This window comes from Colossoma macropomum, unplaced genomic scaffold (genome assembly GCF_904425465.1).
Source record: "Colossoma macropomum unplaced genomic scaffold, Colossoma_macropomum, whole genome shotgun sequence".
Taxonomy (NCBI): domain Eukaryota; kingdom Metazoa; phylum Chordata; class Actinopteri; order Characiformes; family Serrasalmidae; genus Colossoma; species Colossoma macropomum.
Window position 1 is genome coordinate 16,421,220 of NW_023494807.1, and position 19,568 is coordinate 16,440,787.

Consider the following 19,568-nt stretch of genomic DNA (forward strand, 5'->3'; position numbering starts at 1 on the left):
TTTCTCATGGCTTTGTTTGTTACTCAATGGCAGAACAAATAGTAGACCAGAAAATGTATTTGTACAGCTCTTTAAACGTTTAACCTGTTTTATTTGTGTATTTTCTTCAAGTATGAAGAAAAATGTAAAAACAAACCAGACAACTACTAAACTGTTGTAAACCACACAAAAAACATGATGAGATATATTTGTTCATGCCACCCAGCCCCCCCATCACCACCACCATCATCACCACATCTGCCACAAACCACTGAATGTATGATGATGGATTATCCAAAAACACTGTGTGAGAAGGACTAACAATGCTTAGTCCATACAACCATTAGTCAATACTCCAGCTCAGCACCTGGAACGCAACTGATATTTTTGTCTGATTTTAAAGACAACAGTGTGTCAGAAACCACATAAGCAAGTCTGTTTGAGATTACTTAACAATTCAGTGTGGTCTGAGGTGAGTGTGTAAGGATACCACTACTTGTTACCTATATGAGTAGCTCGTTTTAACATTTTAAGTAGCTCAAAATTAAAGAAGCAAACTACTGACACTGTCTTGGCTGATTGGTTACTTTTTGTACAATTGGATTTTTTGCCAAACTATTTCTTTAAGGTTGTGATCAGACTTTTAAAAGTAACAGTTAACAGTATGGATGCAAATGTACTCCATATATATATATATATATATATATATATATATATATATATATATATATATATATATATACTCAGCCATGCATCCTAAACTTATCCTATCCTAAAATATCTAAAGATGTTATATAGTGGTAACTCAATGCTGTTGCCACCTGATGGCGCTTCTGTATTATCATATAGTCTGCCCTCCTAGTAACGAAACACCAGATTGCAATGCTTTTGGCTGAATGGTTTATTGTTTATTTATACGTTGTTATATAATGTAAGTATAACAGGTACAAAAAGGTACTGTCTTGGTAAATTTTGATTCTCAAATGTAAACATACCCTTAAGGTACAACAACGTTCTTAATATCTGATTGTGTAACTGAAGTTTAAGTTTAAACACTACATTCACTTTCCCAGCTTCTTTTCATAACTTCATGTTTTTAGATAGCAAAATAAATAAAGTCAAAGTAAAGACAGGGTGTATGGAGTCAATTTAACTTTAAAAATACAATTGCAATGGAATAGTGTATGAACAATTTCTCAGGCATACTCTTCCCTATTTCTTATTGGTCAGGTTCTGACCACAGGACCGCTATTTTTTTTTCTTTTACACATTGCTAGATTGAGTTTTATCTTCCACCCAAAAATACCCAGCCAGGGGCAATTCTGTGGTCAGAAACCGACCATTTAAAAAGGCTAGAGGAAGGCTACAACAAACTGTGCATCAGCAGATGGGCTGCAGTCTCTAACTGTATGCCAGCAAGGAGCTGCAATGTAAGTGCTTCTAATAAAGTGGCCATTAAGTGTATGAATATCAATAGAGTGTCTTTCAAAAAACAGACCATCATTTCTATTTCTGGGAATTTCTGGACAAATGTAGATTTCATTTTGGTATTGTAATAAAACACTTTTCATAACTGGAATAAATGGACAGACTACACTGAACTGTTGAAAAGTTAAAAGCGTGTAGGTAAAACAACAAAACTGAAATACTCTTGTGAATTAAGTTAAAGTACTGGTAAAATACCTAAAACAAAAGCACACTCCTAACACAGGAGATTTCAAACCACAAACAAGTTAAAAGACTTGGCACTGCAAAAAAAGTGTTTAAACTTGACACAGCCGTTTTCTTCATAGTCTATAGTCTTTTAGCGATGATGAATATTCAGAGGAAGTAAAAATCTTAAGTCATTTTTGAAAGTTATGAGGTCCTAAAGGAACAGCGTACTGATAAGCTAATGGTGCTAACAAACACTGGAAGTAAATAATCACCTAAAACATTTTCAGAAATACATGCCAAAATCTTCATATATTTGCTTCAAATTACACTGATAAGCCACCTAAACTCAATAAATAATAAACAGTTCAGTAAAACGGCATGGATATACCTTATTTACATGTTTAATCTTACATTGGAAATACATTATCATCTGCATGTTGTCCTGCTTTCTGGTACTATTCCTTCTTCAAACTGTATGTAATGCAAGGGTGTGTTGTAAAATGTCACTACACAGGTATGTAGAGTTAACACAGATAGACCAAAGGCTTGCAAAATGTAAGACAGTTAGAAGTTGCACATCATAAACACCAGTTCAAGAATAAAGGTTGAAACTGGTGTCTGAGTACAAAAACTACTTTAAACATGTTTTAAGTAGTGGTACATTTGATTAAATATTAATTGATTATTATTATTTATGTCTGGTTGCACCACCTGACACTACCTTGGTGGAAAAAATGATAACCTTGTTTAAAATGAATTTATACCTTTACAGCAGCTATGAAATAAATATAAATACACTGAATAGATTCTAGCAGGTATAAAAATGCACCTCACATCCTTTTTATAGAGAATTTTTCAAATAATATATAATTTATATAATATAGAATGAATTATAATAATAAATACTGTGCAAATACAATTTACACATCAATGAAATAAAGGTTACTAATATGCTGCCGAAACACTGAAGTATTTTTATTGCCAATAATTCAGTATTATCTTAATCTTATTTTTACTTATTAAACTCAAAACCCCATCTGAATGATGATTAGTCCTAGCATGGATGCCAAACTGTTAGTTATAGACAAATAGCAGATCTGTAACTACAGCCAACAGTCCAGAACCCAGGCTGGGAAGCCTTCTAGTGGGATCTCAGTGAAGAGTCCATGTATGTAACACAAAGCAGATTCACTGCTATAACACTGAGCTGGTTGGTAACTTGTTGTCTGATGATGAAATGAAGTAACATCTTCTGACTCTGTCCATGGCTAAGATGGTGATGATAACTGAGATCTTGATGAGAATGATGTCAGCGGTGATGCTGCTCCAGCTGATGAAAACAAAAATCTGATGATGACAATGTCCAGTGATGGTTCATGACTGACTGTATCAGGGATGGTGAATCTGTTCAGTCTTCCTCACAGTCTAAATCACAGTGATGACAGCAATAATACTGATGATGACTTGAACAGTCATGACGGCACTGATCTCCTCTTCATGAGTCCTGATGTCTCTGATGATCTTGGGTCCGTGGCTAAGATGATAATGATGATGGCAGTGGTGATGCTGCTGCTGATGAAAATACATGCTGAGGATAAAGTCCAGTGATGGTGATGACTGTATCAGTGATGGTGAGAATCTGTCCAGTCTTCTTTACAGTCCAATCACCAATGACAGCAACGGTACTGATAATGATGACAACATTGATGATGGCTTGAACTGTGATGATTAGATGGCGCTGATCTTTTCTTCATGAGTCCTGATGTGTTGACTGGTCCTGCTGAACTTCCTCTCAAGGCTTCCTTTGACGAACATCTTCTGATCTGGTCCAGAAACTGAACAGTCCTCTTGTCTGAAGAGTCTTGATGACGTTCAGGAATCACTGCTGTCTACAGTCTCTAATCCAGGAAGAACGCTGCACTGGAACCCTGCATGAAGGACAGTGAGAAAAAAAGAAAAAGACGGATTAAGATATTCTAAACAAGTAAATCTGATAGACGTATTAGAATATCACAAATCTGTGAATAATAAAAGATAAAGAGAAAAGAACAAATGGAGTAATTAAAAGAGAGATCTAAAGTGCTCCAGTTACAGTCATAAATGTTGGATTTGCTGCATTTTGCCCTTTATCTCTGGTTATTTCTGCTGACTGAAGAACTTTAAATCTCTGTCTTTTACACTTAAATCAAGCACAGATAATGCTTTGATTTAATTAAAATGTCATTTTTCATATTTTGCAATGACCCCACATTTCTGCATGTCTCTGAACTGAAACTAAGGAGAATTCCACCAATAATTTAAAATTTAGATGGTTAAGATGTGACCAAAGTCATTCCAAGACGTTTAAAACATGTAGGTTTTCTAGTAATTTTGAAAAGTAAATAAAATGTCTGTATTTGCACTATAGACATCATGGGCCCTGGTTCCTATTACCACCAATCAATCAAACCACTCTGAATGACTCTTCACACGGCAACAATTCAATTATGCAAAAATGTAAAAATATTAGTGGAATTTCCCTAAATTAATTATTTAGAGGTAAATTTTCAGGAGTTCGTCTGAGTACAAAGAAAACTGCATCTGAAAAACACACACACACACACACACACACATACACACACACTCATAGAATGTTAAAAAATATATCATTTCTGTTACAAAATTTGAAATAATAAGGTGATATCAAAGTGTAAAGTGTCGGTGATTAAAAGCCTGGTGGGGGTCCTTTTGGTTTGCTGGAAACCATGAATGGTGCCGGCGTCTCGAGGATTCTTGTGTTGCTGGACTGATGAGTCCTGAAACAGCCATCTGAATCAATGGACACCATCTTCAGTGTCTTCGACACTTTGGTTTGCTGCAAAACACACAAAGAGAAATGTATAATGTATAAACTTATTTTTGGACAAAATTTTACTTAAATACTATGTTGCAATCTATTAACTGTAACTGCAGAAATACACAAGGAAGAACTAACCAGTGTAACATTCTGCAGTGATGTCTCCACTGATTTAGTGCGAAGGTAGATGGACGCCTCGCTGATGGATGTTCCAAAGCGCTGAATGAGAAGATGAGATGAAAATGATGAAAATATCTAAATAGTGCAACGTGGCAGCAAAAGTCTTGTAGTCCAAGTGAGATTATAGCTTTACCTGGATGCAGGCCACAGCAGTGACAGTAGCAAAGTGCTGAGGAGGAAGCTGTAAAATCAGTCAACACCATGAGGTTAAAATGAAAAGACTGGAAAACAAACAGAGGCTGCAGAAAATATAATCACAGTGAAAATATGAACCTGCCCCAATAACTCAGTCTTACCTCCGGGAACAAATGATAAAATTCATTGCTGAGCACCCACCAGTGCTCAGACTCCAGCCCCTCACAGATGGTCTTGTGTTGGAGCTTCAACTCCACCAGCTGCAGGAATCATGAGAAAACATCTCATCAACTTCATCACTGTCACATTTAAAATCAAACTACAACAGTCAATACAGTGTTTCTCTGTGCTGAAAATCGTATTACTGGCAAAATAATCAGCTGAAACGAACCTTCGTGCTGTCATAACGTTGCTGTGAGAAGGTGTGAGCAAACCTCCTGTTTGCTCTGTGCAAAGTGTGGCAGAGCCGCTACAGAGACAGAGGAAAAGAGGAAATAAAGTGTTTAGGGGAGACTGTGACATTAAACAGATATTAAGCAGAAAAACTTCTTTCACTGCATTTAATCAGTGTGTGAAGAGTTGAATTTTACCTCAATCCTCACCAGTGCTCCACAAGAAAGGAGCGGAATTGAGACCACCTGCTGCCAGCTGAGCACAGAAACCTCCTACAGCAAAGACAAATAAATGGTTAATACAGAGACATTGGTGTAGTCAAGTATCTCAAACTGATAAGTAAGAAAGACCACCTGTGGTGTGGGGGCACAGCCTGAAGGAAAGATGGCCCGCGTGTGTTCCTCCGTTCCTGAGGAAAACAGTTTAAATAGTAACTGGAATATTCAGGATCCTGAAAGGCTTGTACAATGTAAAGAGTCTGCAGCACCGTTCAAATACTCTCCTGAATGAACAGCAGCTGAAGGGTCACTACGAGCTGACCGTTTATTACTCTGGGACTGAATTACTGAAACATCTTAACTCTGAAATCTCACCTGTTTAGTTACCATGACGACTTCAGTTAGGACTGAATTTAGGACAAAAGCTGTTACAGAACAACAGTTCCTAACTTCATAATCTCATCCTAACTCCAGATAAGAAAGCAGTATTACAGAAACATCCTAACTACACTAAATTTCCTAAATACGATCCTAACTTTAGGACAACGCCAGTGTTGTCCTAACTTCTGTTTTAATCATCTGTTTCTATTGTTTTTAGATAACTCTCACATAGCAATAGAGCCCACTGTTGGCCCATTGGTGGCAAAACTGGTAGCCCACTGGCTTTTTGCTCAGTGTTTTCCAGGCAGCCCACCGGTGGTTAAGCAGAGTATTAGACAAAATTCCACTCTTCGTCACTTTTTCCCACTCACAGTCCAATTCACTCTTTTTCTTTACTCTCTGTCTTTAGATGTCCTTCGTAAATTAAATTAAAGTAAATAATTTTAATTTAGCTCAGTCTCAGCAACAACAAAAAGACTGTGTACATTTAAAATCTGTTTGTGGAGATTACAAACTAATTGCTAACCAACTGATTTTGTAAGCAGGACAATAATCTGGGTGGTCTGAGGGTGGACCAGCAGTAGCATACAGTCAAGGGGGTGTCGACGTTATCACCTTATTGGACCAATATATGCTGCTATCTGGGCTGTGACAGGCAGCACAGTTCACTACTAGGTTAGCTTAATGACGTTACATTTATTTATACTGCAAAAATAGTGGTTTGACTTTTGAGATGATTTTGTTTTTCTAAGTCTGCGTTTTAGAAACCCCAGACACGGCAGACTTGCTGTGTTAATGTTGATGAAACTCCTCTAACAAGAAATTACAGTGATGGTGGTGAATAATGAGGAGACAGAGCTGATCGCGTCTGTTTTTTAGGAGGAATAACGTTAGCGCTGCGGGTTAAAGCGTTTGGGAAATACAAACTGACACTGCTCTGATAAACAGCACAGAGCATCAAATCAGTAACTGCAGCTGTCTGGCAAACTGACTTACATTTTAACTAACATTATTATCACCATGTGTTTACGTTTCAGCTGTGCACGTATCCTCAGTTGCTAGGTAACAGACATAACAACTGATTATCGACCTCCATCGAGTAGTTAAGGATTTAGATAAATTAGATAAAATGCTGTAGGATAAAATTCCTATATTAAGATAAGATTAACATGAAATGTTAACATGAGTTCATGTAACATGAATTTGTAAAATAACCCTATTTTGACTTTGTCAGATAGCTAATATGTTTCTGTAAGTTAATATGGCCCCTTAAAAGTAACCTGTTGCCATAGCAACCCCAGATTTAGCCTAGCTTTAGGCTAAAGTTAGCTAAGCTAACGTTACTAACACAAAACAATTGTGAAATCTGTGAAATAAGTGAATAAGAGAGCAGTAAACAGCAGTAGTTAATCAGCTTCTCCACTAAGTTGTAATACGGGCTCAGTTAGAGCTGCTGAAAGTGAGAAAGGGACTTTAGTGAGCTCTTTCACTACTTAACGTTACTGTCACCCAGTGCCGGCCTGTTAAAGTCTCTAACCGGTCATTTAAATAAAAAGCGCATTTTTTAAAAGTCTTTCTCCCCAAAACCCCCTCAGACCGGTTTTACCCTGAAACACACCGTCAGCTGTAACTGCTGCAGTTCAGAACACGCTGTCAGGATCAGCAGCTCTAAGTTTCGCTCTCTGCAGCCGTTATTCTACACCAAGTGTCTCTCTTAGCGCTCTATCCTAGCAGAAATATCCGCTCGCTAACTCACCGTCGCAGCCGTCCGTCTGGGTCGCTGCATCTTCGGCCGTCGTCGTCCGCTGTCCGTCCAGGATCCTTCGCCACCTGTAAAGAAGAAAACAAGAAGTTACAGCTGCTGCTGAAATGCCAGCGGCACAAAGAACCGCTGGCCGCAGCTGAGCGCCGAGGAGAAACACAGGAAGCTTCATCTGAAAGCAGAAATCCGTTGATTCGCTGTGACTGAGAGCTCAAGTGAAAGCAGGTTGCTGGTTTGGGTGTCGGTGAACGACTGAACGATTTAGACTTTCAGCTTCTTTAGTGTTCTATGGAACGTTCTTTCACCTTGGTAACGTTCTTTAGTTCAAAACATGTTTATGTGACGTAACAACAGTGTTTGAAACACACAGTCCATTATTCTCACATCTCACCTCAGCTCTGTAAAACACCTCAACACTCGATCAGTGATTGATTTTTACTGATTCAGCAGACAAGCAGCTCTGCTCACGATGCAGTGTACGACAGACAGAGATCAGCTACAGAGCTTCGTCTACTCAGTTAGAGTTAAAATGCTGCTTATTGCCGAAACATTTCACCAGCAGTGCAGTTCTTTCCAAATAACTACGGGCGTCACAAGCTGAACTTGCTTTGCCCCTTTTGTCTTTGACACACTTGCACATCACCTACAGAACCACCTCTTGCAAAACACAGTTCTAGGTTTGTGTAGGTTTGACTAAATAATTCTACCATTATTCCAAACTCTCCAGCCAGTCAGAATCAAAGCACTACAGCATGACGAAAGAGATGATTGTAAACTTCAAATCTGTAGAGTCCAAAGCTCCAATTTCTGTTGTCCGCACATCACTGATGACCTCAGTTGCACAAAATTCTACTACTGACATAAAAAGCTCTAAACAGCTTCGCCCCTCTGTACTTGAGTGAACTTATCTCTCATTATGAACCGTCACGCTTACAACTATATTGACATATTATGTGTTATGGTGAACTGAGAAAGTTGGTACCGAGAGTCCAGCTGCTCTCAGACATTAACTCAAGTTTGTTGATGGTGGACTGACCTGTTCGCTAAATTGTTTGTTTTGTGCAAAAAATATTACATTAATGACTAATTTGTTATTTATTTTGTTATAGACCACCACATAGTGAGACTCTCCAAAAAAGACCTCCAAAACCTTAAACACAAATCAGACCCTGATTTAGTGAATTAACCTTTAGTGGAAGTTTGAGTTCATCTTGTGGTTTGATAATGTTGCACGCAGATAGCTGTCAACTGTCATCTCCCATTCTAACTAACAAAAAATAACATTCTAAATAAGACAGATAAGAAAGATGATGTATTGAACTTAGAGAGATTAACACAGTAGCTCAGTGTAAAGGAGATTTAGACTGTATTTACTGTAAAACAGCTCTACAAGTGGAATCAAATCAGAGTCTTAATCCTGATGTGTCTTACAGGAAATTGTCCCCAAAACAAAGTAAAGACAAGATGGAGATGAACAGTGAAAACACTGAGCAGTTTTTATAGCTTGTTAATAGTGATGGGAGGTTTGATTCACCTTATTGAACCAGTTCTTTCAGACCTTTCAAAGACATGTTTGGTGTTCAAGTTCTGCTTTTTTAGTATAGTATTAGGGCTGCTAGGCTAACGGTGCTAACAAACACTGGAAGTAAATTGTCACTTAAATGGTTTCCTCAAATACAGGCCAAAATCTTCATAGACTTGCTTTTCTAACAAACACTTGTTTAAAAAGCACTTTAGTAAAACAGCATGGATAAACCTTATTTCCATGTTTAATCTTAAATTGGAACATTATCATCTGCATAATGTCCCGCTTTCCGGTACTGTTCCTTCTCCAAACTCTGGGAGGATGTAATGCAGGGGCAAATGTCACTACGCAGGTATGTAGCTTTAGCATAGTTATATCCAAGGCTTGCAAACTGTAAGAGAGATAGAAGTTGCTTATCTAATTATGATATACCTACAAGAATGTTTTTGTCATGTCATGTGGCAAAATCAACAGCAAAGGACTTTTATTCTAAACATGATTTTAAGAAAGAGAGGTGATGCAAGGAAGACCCCAAGTGACCTTCATGGTGCAATACCAAGGAACCAAAATTGTAATTTTTGAGTCACAATTTGGGGGTCAGGTGGTATGACCTCAGGAAAACCATAAAAATGTGTTATTATTTATTATAATAATGTTAATATATTTCAAAGAAAATGTAAAAAATGGACAAACATAAGTTCAAAGGTTTAAACTGGTGTCCAAGTACAAAGACTACTGTATAAATGTTTTAAGTAGTAGTAAATTTCTATGGATATTAATTGATTATTACTGTTTGGTAGGTAGCACCAACTAATATTACAGTGACAGAAAAAATGATTCTTGTTTAAAAAGAATTTATCGCTTTATAACAGCTATGAAACAAATAGAAACACATTGAATAGATTCTTGCAGATACACTTCGCATCCTTTAAAAAGATTATTTTTTTTATAATTTTGAAAGCCTTACTTCAAATGACCCAGAGGGTAAAATGAAAAAAAGAAGAGCTAAATGTTTGCAACATGTAAATAAATTTACTAAAAATATTCATAAAATTTTAAATACTGCACCAGCACAATTTACACAGTCCACATCAATGAAATTAAGGTTATGAATATGCTGCTGAAATATTGCACTATTTATGATTCCCAATAAATAATTAGGATCTTATTTTTAATCCAGTGATGGTGATGACTGTATTAGTGATGGTGAGAATCTGTCCAGTCTTCTTTACAGTCAAATCACCAATGACAGCAACGGTACTGATAATGATGACAAAATTAATGATGGCTTGAACTGTGATGACTAGATGGCGCTGATCTTCTCTTCATGAGTCCTGATGTGTTGACTGGTCCTGCTGAACTTCCTCTCAAGGCTTCCTTTGACGAATATCTTCTGATCTGGTCCAGAAACTGAACAGTCTTGATGACATTCAGGAATCACTGCTGTCTAGAGTCTCTAATCCAGGAAGAATGCTGCACTGGAACCCTGCATGAAGGACAGTGAGAAAGAAAGAAAAAGTCAGATTAAGATATTCTCAACATGGTCACATTAAATCTGATAGACGTGGTAGGATATCACAAATCTGTGAATAATAAAAGATAAAGAGGAAAGAACAGATGAAGTAATTAAAAAGAGAGATCTAAAGTGCTCCAGATAGAGTCATAATATTGGATTTGCTGCCTTTTGCACTTCATCCCCAGTTATTTCCACTGATTGGAATACGCTAAATCTCTGTCTTTTAACCTTAAAACAAGTACAGATAGTTATTCCTCTAATTTGATCAAAATATAGCTAATTTACTCTATACTGTGGTCACTGTAATCCCCCCCTCACTAGCAGTTGGAAATTTATAGCTTGAGTTGTGTGTGTTTTGTGTTGTTTTATTTATTGTTGATTATGTATTTTGTTATTTTTTAATCTTCTTGTAAAGCATCTCTGGGTTTGAGAAAGGCGTTATATAAAGCACCTTTCTCAAATCAAACCCAGTCTTTTGCAAAGACTCCCCTTTTGTGTGTAACTCTGAAACTGAAACTAAGGAGAATTCCACACATTATTTAAAATTTAGATGGTTAAAATGTGAACCAGACGTCTGATGAGCTTAAAGCTCCCTCACAGAAAGTTGCCATATGAAATGGTTATGAAAACGTCGTCTGCTGCCTGAGACATTGTTTTACAATTGTTCTTAGATAAGGTTTGGGACTAATTTTACAAATCTTGGAATATTAAAAGATAAAGAGGAAAGAACAGGTAGAATAATTTAAAAGAGAGATCTAAAGTGCTCCAGATAGAGTCATAAACATTGCACCTGCTGTATTTTGCCCTTTACCTCTGGTTATTTCTGCTGGAGAACTTTAAATCTCTTTGTCTTTTAATCTTACATCAAGTACAGATATATTTAATACTCTGAAATGATTAAAATGTTAATTTTCATAATTTTGTAAAGACCCCCCGTTTGTGTTGGCCTCTGAAACAAACCAACAGTAATTCTGACAATTATTCAAAATTTAGGTGATTAAAATGGGACCAAAGTTATTCTGAGAAGTTTGATGTTGCTCTATTCTAAAGAAACTTGCCAATTCAGAACTGTTCACAGTGGTGTTGATAAAAATCTGATGAGCTTAAAGCTCCATCACAGAAAGTTACCATATGAAATGGTTATGAATACACTTTCTGATGCCTTACTCATTGCTTTACTCATTGCTACTCACTGCTTTACATTGTTTTGAGATAAGGTTTGGGACTACTTTGATTTTTTAAATGCTTTTATGGTGGAGGGGTACATCTGTTGTACCCCTCCACCATAATTGTATGGCAACATAGTCCCCAATAAAAGCCTAGTTTTAGATTTATAACTCATAGAATGTTTGTTAGAAAAAAAAATGTTGCACAACAATTACTATAATAATAATAATAATAATAATAATAATAATAATAATAAGAAGAAGAAGCAGCAACTGTGTGATAAAGTGTAGAGTGTCTGATTAAAAGCCTGATGGGGGTCATTTTGGTTTGTTGGAAACCATGAACGGTGCCGGTGTCTTGAGGATTCTTGTGCTGCTGGATTGAGTCCTGAAACAGCCGTCTGAATCAATGGACACCATCTGTAGTGTCTTTGACACTTTGGTTTGCTGCAAAACACACAAAGAGAAATGCTGAAAATGCGTAAAGTTCAATCTATTAACTGTAACTGCAGAAATACACAAGGAAGTACCAACCAGTGTAACGTTCTGCAGTGATGTCTCCACTGATTCAGTGCGAAGGTAGATGGACGCCTCGCTGATGGATGTTCCAAAAGAGCTGAATGAGAAGATGAGATGTTGATGAAAATATTTAAATAGGGCAATCTGGCTGCAAAAGTCTTATAGTCCAAGTGAGATTATAGCTTTACCTGGATGCAGGCCACAGCAGTGACAGTAGCAAAGTGCTGAGGAGGAAGCTGTAAAATCAGTCAACACCATGAGGTTAAAATGAAAAGACTGGAAAACAAACAGAGGCTGCAGAAAATATAATCACAGTGAAAATATGAACCTGCCCCAATAACTCAGTCTTACCTCTGGGAACAAATGATAAAATTCATTGCTGAGCACCCACCAGTGCTCAGACTCCAGCCCCTCACAGATGGTCTTGTGTTGGAGCTTCAACTCCACCAGCTGCAGGAATCATAAGAAAACCAACTTCACCACTGTCACATTTAAAATCAAACTACAACAGTCAATACAGTGTTTCTCTGTGCTGAAAAGTGTATTACTAAAAATAATCAGCTGAAACGAACCTTCGTGCTGTCAAAACGTTGCTGTGAGAAGACGTGAGCAAACCTGTCCAGTCTCAGCAACATTTTCAACAAAATCATTTTGATTAGGTCTGGTCATTTTTTTCTCCATTTTACCTATTTTATTTTCCGAAATAAAAGACTGTGTATTTAAAATGTGTTTGTTGAGATTAAAAATTAGTTACACTTTGTGAGGAGGACAATAAGCTGGGTGGTCTGAACGTGGACCAAAAGTGGCATACAGTCAACGGAGTGTCGACGTTATCAAGCTTGTGGACCAATATATGCTGCTATCTGGGCTGTGACAGGCAGCACAGTTCACTACTAGCATAATGACATCACATTTATTTATACTGCAAAATGGTTGTCTGACTTTTGAGATGTTTTTGTTTTTCTAAGACTGCGTTTTAAAAATCCCAGACACTGCAGACTTGATCTCCACCATTTTCTCTTATTACCTTTGTGTGTTTATGTTGATGAAAACTCCACTAATAAGAAATTACAGTGATGGTGGTTAATAATGAGGAGACAGAGTTGATGGTGTATCTGTTTTTTAGGAGGAACAAAGTTAGCACTCCTGGTTAAAGCGCTTGGGGAAACTAAAACTGCTCTGATAAAGAGCCCAGAGTGCTCTCACTATATTCATAATTTACAGTTTCATACTTTAGTTTTGTTTTGATGTTTTATTAAATCAGTAACTGCAGCTGTCTGGCAAACTGACTTACATTTTAAACATTATTGTAATGATGTGTTTGTTTTATCTGTGCACGTATCATTGGTTGCTACATAACAGACATAACTGATTATCAACCTCTATCAGGTAGTTTAAAATACTGTAAGTTTTGCTTCTGTAATATAAATTTGTAAAATAATCTTATTTTGACCTAGTCACATAAGTTTTTGTAATATGGTCCCTTTAAGGTAAACTGTTGTCGTAGCAACCTCAGATTGCGTGAATTAGATCTCATGATCCCTTCATATCACCCAGTGTCGGCCTGTTAAAGTCTCCAACCGGTAATTTAAATAAAAAGTGCATTTCTTAAAAGCCTTTCTCCCCAAAACCCCCTCAGACCTGGTTTACACTGAAACACAACGTCAGCTGTAGGACCTACCTTCAGTCAGCGAATATGACTCTGCGAATAAAGAGACAAACGAATCAGAAGCTTGGAATAAGTAACTTCACCCTAGTACTGCATCTCTTATGCTTTGCATTAAAATGTGCACAAGTTCATTTCACTTGCCAATGCAAATGACAAAACACACACAACACACCTCAATTAAAAAAAAGCAAAAGCTAAATTTACCATAACTAATACAAACTACATATGTAACACTAACTACGTACGACCCTGGCATGACCAGCGTCTTCATAAGCCCTTCGCTGGGCTGGACACCGATTGGTTTGGCATTTGTCCACGTTCAGAAGTCTGACAATAAGAGGACGGCATTTAACCCTGCAGGATTTAACTCTTGAGCACGTGACTGCTCAGACCAATCAGACGTGGACAGCTCGGGCCCCTGACCAATCAGAAAGAGAAGCAGCGAGTGCTTCCACATTTAAATGGGCAATGCTTTGTCGGTACATAACTGAGGTAAGCATCTCAGCAACCTCCTTTCTGTCCCCATGTTTCTCTGCCCCACGGTCTGTCCCGCGATCAGTGTAAAATTTTATTTATTTATTTATTTATTTTAAATGCCATGCACATCATAAACAGCACGTGCATCATAAACAGTAGTAAATGACGTCAGATCAGAGGTGTGAAGAGATGTGCGGCGGAGATGTGTAACTGAAAATTGACAGGACCGTGCTAACACAGAGCTAGGCGGCTATTTCCGTCTGTCAGAAAGTAGCTGCCTTAACCCAACACCAGCAGAGATGATCTGCAGTGTTTTTCAGACACTTTGTAGTGAGCAGACTTCAAAATGTTGACAATTTCGGTGTTTGTCTACAAGAAAAGCTCCCTGCTTGTGCTTGCTAGCTTAGCCTCGTGTCGAAGCAATTGCCTTGAACAAAGCGCAGACATTAAAACATGCCCAAGAACCTTCTCTCTACAGCTTGTCTACTTTTCACTTGTCAATGCAACTCAGGAAAAACTGTAAAACTACCTACTTACTGTAAATAATTACAAATACATACGTAACATATCTTTTAACATTTTACAGTGCATTGTCCCTCACTTCATTCACTGGATGGGACATTCATCACTACATTTTTACATTTAATAGCGTACGGCAATACTTTACCTCTTTTTTTTTCTCGTTTTGCTCTTCACTGTACTTTGTGCTGCTGTAATGGACGACTTTCATTCTGAGATTAACAAAGTGATCTGTATCTAACACTAACTAGACCCTGCCCTGTCCAGGCAACAGTGTCCTGTGAACAGTATCCTCTGACCAGTGCTGTGCTGAGAATGATCCACCACCCAGTGACTACCTGCTCTATGTCGCTCCTGACCACTGAAGGCTACTAACATAAGACGACATTTAAGTTAAAGGAAGTTCTGGTAAAATTTCGAAAACAAAAGCACACTCTTAACACAAGAGATTTCAAACCACAAATAAGTTAGAAGACATTACCTGTGGTAGGTGTCCTCTCTCCCTTCAGCCATCTTGAAGGCATCCTTTTAAGACTAGGGCTCCTCCCCAATTACACAGCAAAAGCAGGTACACCTGTAAATGGAGAGACTGGGAGGGGGGGCTCACAAGTAACACGTTGTTGACTTTTGCTGGCAAAATGTCGATTTCTTTAAGACAGGAGTGGAGACTTGAAAGATTGTGAAGCTATAGATAACCAGTGGTAAAATAAGCTAACCATTGGAGGTCGTTACATGACAAAGGGACTACTCTCTATAGCCACCACATATCACCCAATAGAGACATACAAAATGCAAACGAGATTAACACAAAAGGCAAAGGAACAGTACAAAGTTTCAAGAAAAGTTAATAAAAGCAAATAAAGGAAAAATAATATTTAACACTCCCCCCTCTTGACCATACAGCAGTGTGGTCAAACATAGGTTAATTATTCATACACCGGTCTGGACATCAGGTACAGGCAGTTTAACTTAAATGTAATCAATATCCCTTAGTATGGTAAGTTCTCCATCTGTCTGTGCAATATGTACATGTTGTATATTCCTAGCTGTACAGATACGACAACGTATCATGGAATAAATCATCAGTACAATTAAACAAAATGTGACAAAGATCAGCACAATTTCACGACAGCACAGCCACAACGAACCCAACCAAACAGTCAGTCGGTCTCCTTTGTTTTGATCCATGTGAGTAACATGACTACATAGATCATTTAGGTCATTAATATACCCATTAAGATCTGCAGTGGGATCAATAACATCGGAGCAACATTCAGGACCAACTATTGCACAAACATCTCCTTGTTGAGCCAAAACACAGTCCAGTGCAAATTTATTTTGTAAAATCATGTTTCTGTGGGATTGAAGGCTGTTAGAAATGATACCTAAAGAGTGAGCAGTATCATTCACCAACTTCTCACTTTCATGAGATAATTCCCTGATTTGAACCGTAAAGTGATCTTGTCTCCGTAATATTGAATGAGTGCACCTAAAAATCGAGACCAAAAAGTTTGGGTGCAAGTAAAATGTTCGATGCATGGATTTGGATCACTAGTTGCTGATGAAAAGAAAGGTTGAAGAGCATCCGTCAAAACCTTTGTATGTGTATGAACCTGATATTTGGTTGGACATTGCCCTCCATTTACTCCAAGAATAAATGTTGCATCAATGTCTAAAATAGAAGAGATTAATGATAACTCACGGGTAATGTGGTGCGTCTCTAAAATGTTTTGCAGCATAAGTTGATATCCTTTATGAGGAGGCAAAAGATCTAGAGTACCATTTTTATGTAGCTGAACATTGTCTAGTACCAAATATCTAGTATTGGCAAACGCTTCATTGTCTTTGTACCATGTACATATTTGGTCATTGCAATTCACTGACCCACAAGTACTAGGAACTGTATTTTCAGTACAATATATTAAAGTGACAGAATATTTCCAGCATTGAGACCAAATGAGTGAACATCGACCATTAAATCTAGCAGGTAATTCATTGAAAGCAGTACTACCACATTACCAATAAGTCCCTGAGGGTGCAGAGAAACGGCAAAATTCATTTACCGACAGCCAATTAATCCAAGGGCCATTCTCATAAATGCAGCCTTGTATTGTTTTTGCCGAAAAGCTTGGTCGATTTTTTGGAGGTATAACTATGACTCAACTGATTAAGCTGCATCACAAAACCACATAATGCTTTAGGAATTTCATCTAGAAATGGTGACATGAACGAATGTTTAGCACACCAGGGAAATTTAAATGGAGTTGTAATATCAATAATATGATGGAGCATATGCTTGGTCACAAAACGGCATACCAGGTGTACAACACTAAGTGGTCTTTGGCTGGGTTACATTGTGGCATGAACTGACATTGAAAATTGGAACATTAGTATGTAATACGGCACATGTATCGCAGTCAGAAATAGCATGTCCAGACCATGCTAGTCCTGCGGATACTCTTACCAGGTGCGAGATACAAACATTTTGTCCCGGAAACAATGTTTGTCTTATTAGATTGAACAAAGACTGAAAAAAGTGTCACCGTCTACATTAGAGACAGGACTACCCAGAAATGATGTGTATGTAGCAAACAAAATGAAAGTCCTGGAAACAAAGTTCAGATTTACTTTGATTATCTTGGTCACCTGAGAGTTGGTGATATTTCTTTCTTTGATGTCTTTATGATGAGACTGATATTGTCTCTGTAGAGCACTCAGATGGTCATCAGTTAGTAGAATTGGAAGTATTCTTGGCTAGTTCAGATTGTGGGGTTCTTGGAGGTCTTTCCACTTTTGGTAGCTGTAAAACACAAAAATACCATCAGCAGTATCTTGCGGTCATAGTACAAACTACTGAGAACATACTTCTGGATACTTGCTCTGACATTGTATTCTGTGCCACCAGTCTGACCCTACCTCGCCTTTCGGGTCCTAAGGTCCTTACTGGAAGTGTGGAGATGCTAGTCATCATTTTGGGGAACGGGATATGTTCACTTTGGGGATCACCCCTGCGGCCTACAAGCCAACAGTTCTGCCCCAAAGCCCTTCCAGTTAGGCCACCCATGTATCCCTAATTAAAAAGAGGTGGTACAATTTTACAATGTGAAGCATTTGTCCATGCTTTATGACCTTGACATAAAACTGTTGCATCTGTGATCAGTAAGACCTGAAATGGACCCTTCCATTTTTCCCCCTAGCAGACCAGCAACATGATTTTTGATCATGACCCACTGACCTGGTACAATTGCAGTAGGTAATGCAACACCACTTTAGTGTAGTTTGGCCAAGCGTTGTTTTATGGTTTGATTCTGACGTTCCACCTGACCTGATGCTTGCGGTCTATATGGGCAATGAACTTTCCATTTGACCTGTAGCATTTTCATTGCCCCTTGAACCACTTTCCCCATGAAATGTGTTCCTTGGTCAGAATCTATCCTGTCAGGATATACAGAAGAGAAATGGTGGACCATAATGTCAGCACCCACCTGACAAACTGCTGAGCTAAATATGGGAGTAACGCCTCAGGCGCCACATACTTAGCTCCTTTTGTCCAGTACCCTTTAGAATCTAGTGTAGCACGCTTGTCAATTCAAGACCACATTTCTAATGCTGGAGCATCAGAGAACATCTGTAAAAGAGACAAATGCAAATTCTGTAGGGTAGTTTGATCTCCAGTAGTGGTTGCTGCAATGGAGACTGTTTCAAATTTTGCTGCTGCCTTGGTTGCAGCATCGGCCATACAACAACCCTTGGTTTCTGTTTAGTTAGAGGAGCCATGAGCTTTAACTTTAACCACTGCAAGTTTTTGCTGGAAGCTCACTGGCTGACATGAGATCAGAAACCAAAGAGGCATGCTTAATAGGGGCTCCTGCGACTGTTAGAAACCCACGGCAATGCCAGATCATGTTCATGTACATACAATGTAAATGGTTGCCCAAGCTGTACAAAGCCTAGAGCTGGTGAAGTTAAAGCAGATTTCAGCTACTTAAAAGCTCTTTCAGCAGCATCTGTAACCTGAATCCTGTCTGTGTGTCTGGAAGATCCCTTCAGCAAATCATACAATAATTGGCTATCTGGATGTAAAGGAACAGACCAAACCCATTAGCCATGTCAGTAACTGAAAATACTGACTGTGTATTTGGAATCCCAAAGATACTACTAGGATCCGTTACCAAATGAGTAATGCGATCAATGTATGTATTAGTAATGCAATAGTCACAATACTCACAGCTCATTAACAGTTGGATGTATCCCATTAATGGCTTCAGTAAAAAGTCTATACTGTTTAGTAGCTGGCAGTGGTTTGCCTGTTAACCGAACAGGTTCAATATCCAACAAATCACACTCATCTTTGTCTTTTGACCAAATAGGATGATTTGTGATGAGTGGATTTGCTACCTGTTCTGCAAGGACAGAACAATTTAGGCTTCTCAGTCTCAAAATCCAATTGTATACTTAACTGAGAAATAGCAACCATTCCTAGTATTGGTGTTGTCTTAATAGGAGCCACAACTAAAGGCAGAGAAATTGATTTAGGACCTAACCTCAATGAAACAGGTTTTGTTTGATAGGTGTTCTAAGATTCCCCAGTGATTCCACAGTGCTAATTAAAGGTAAACCAAAAGCTTTAGCCATAG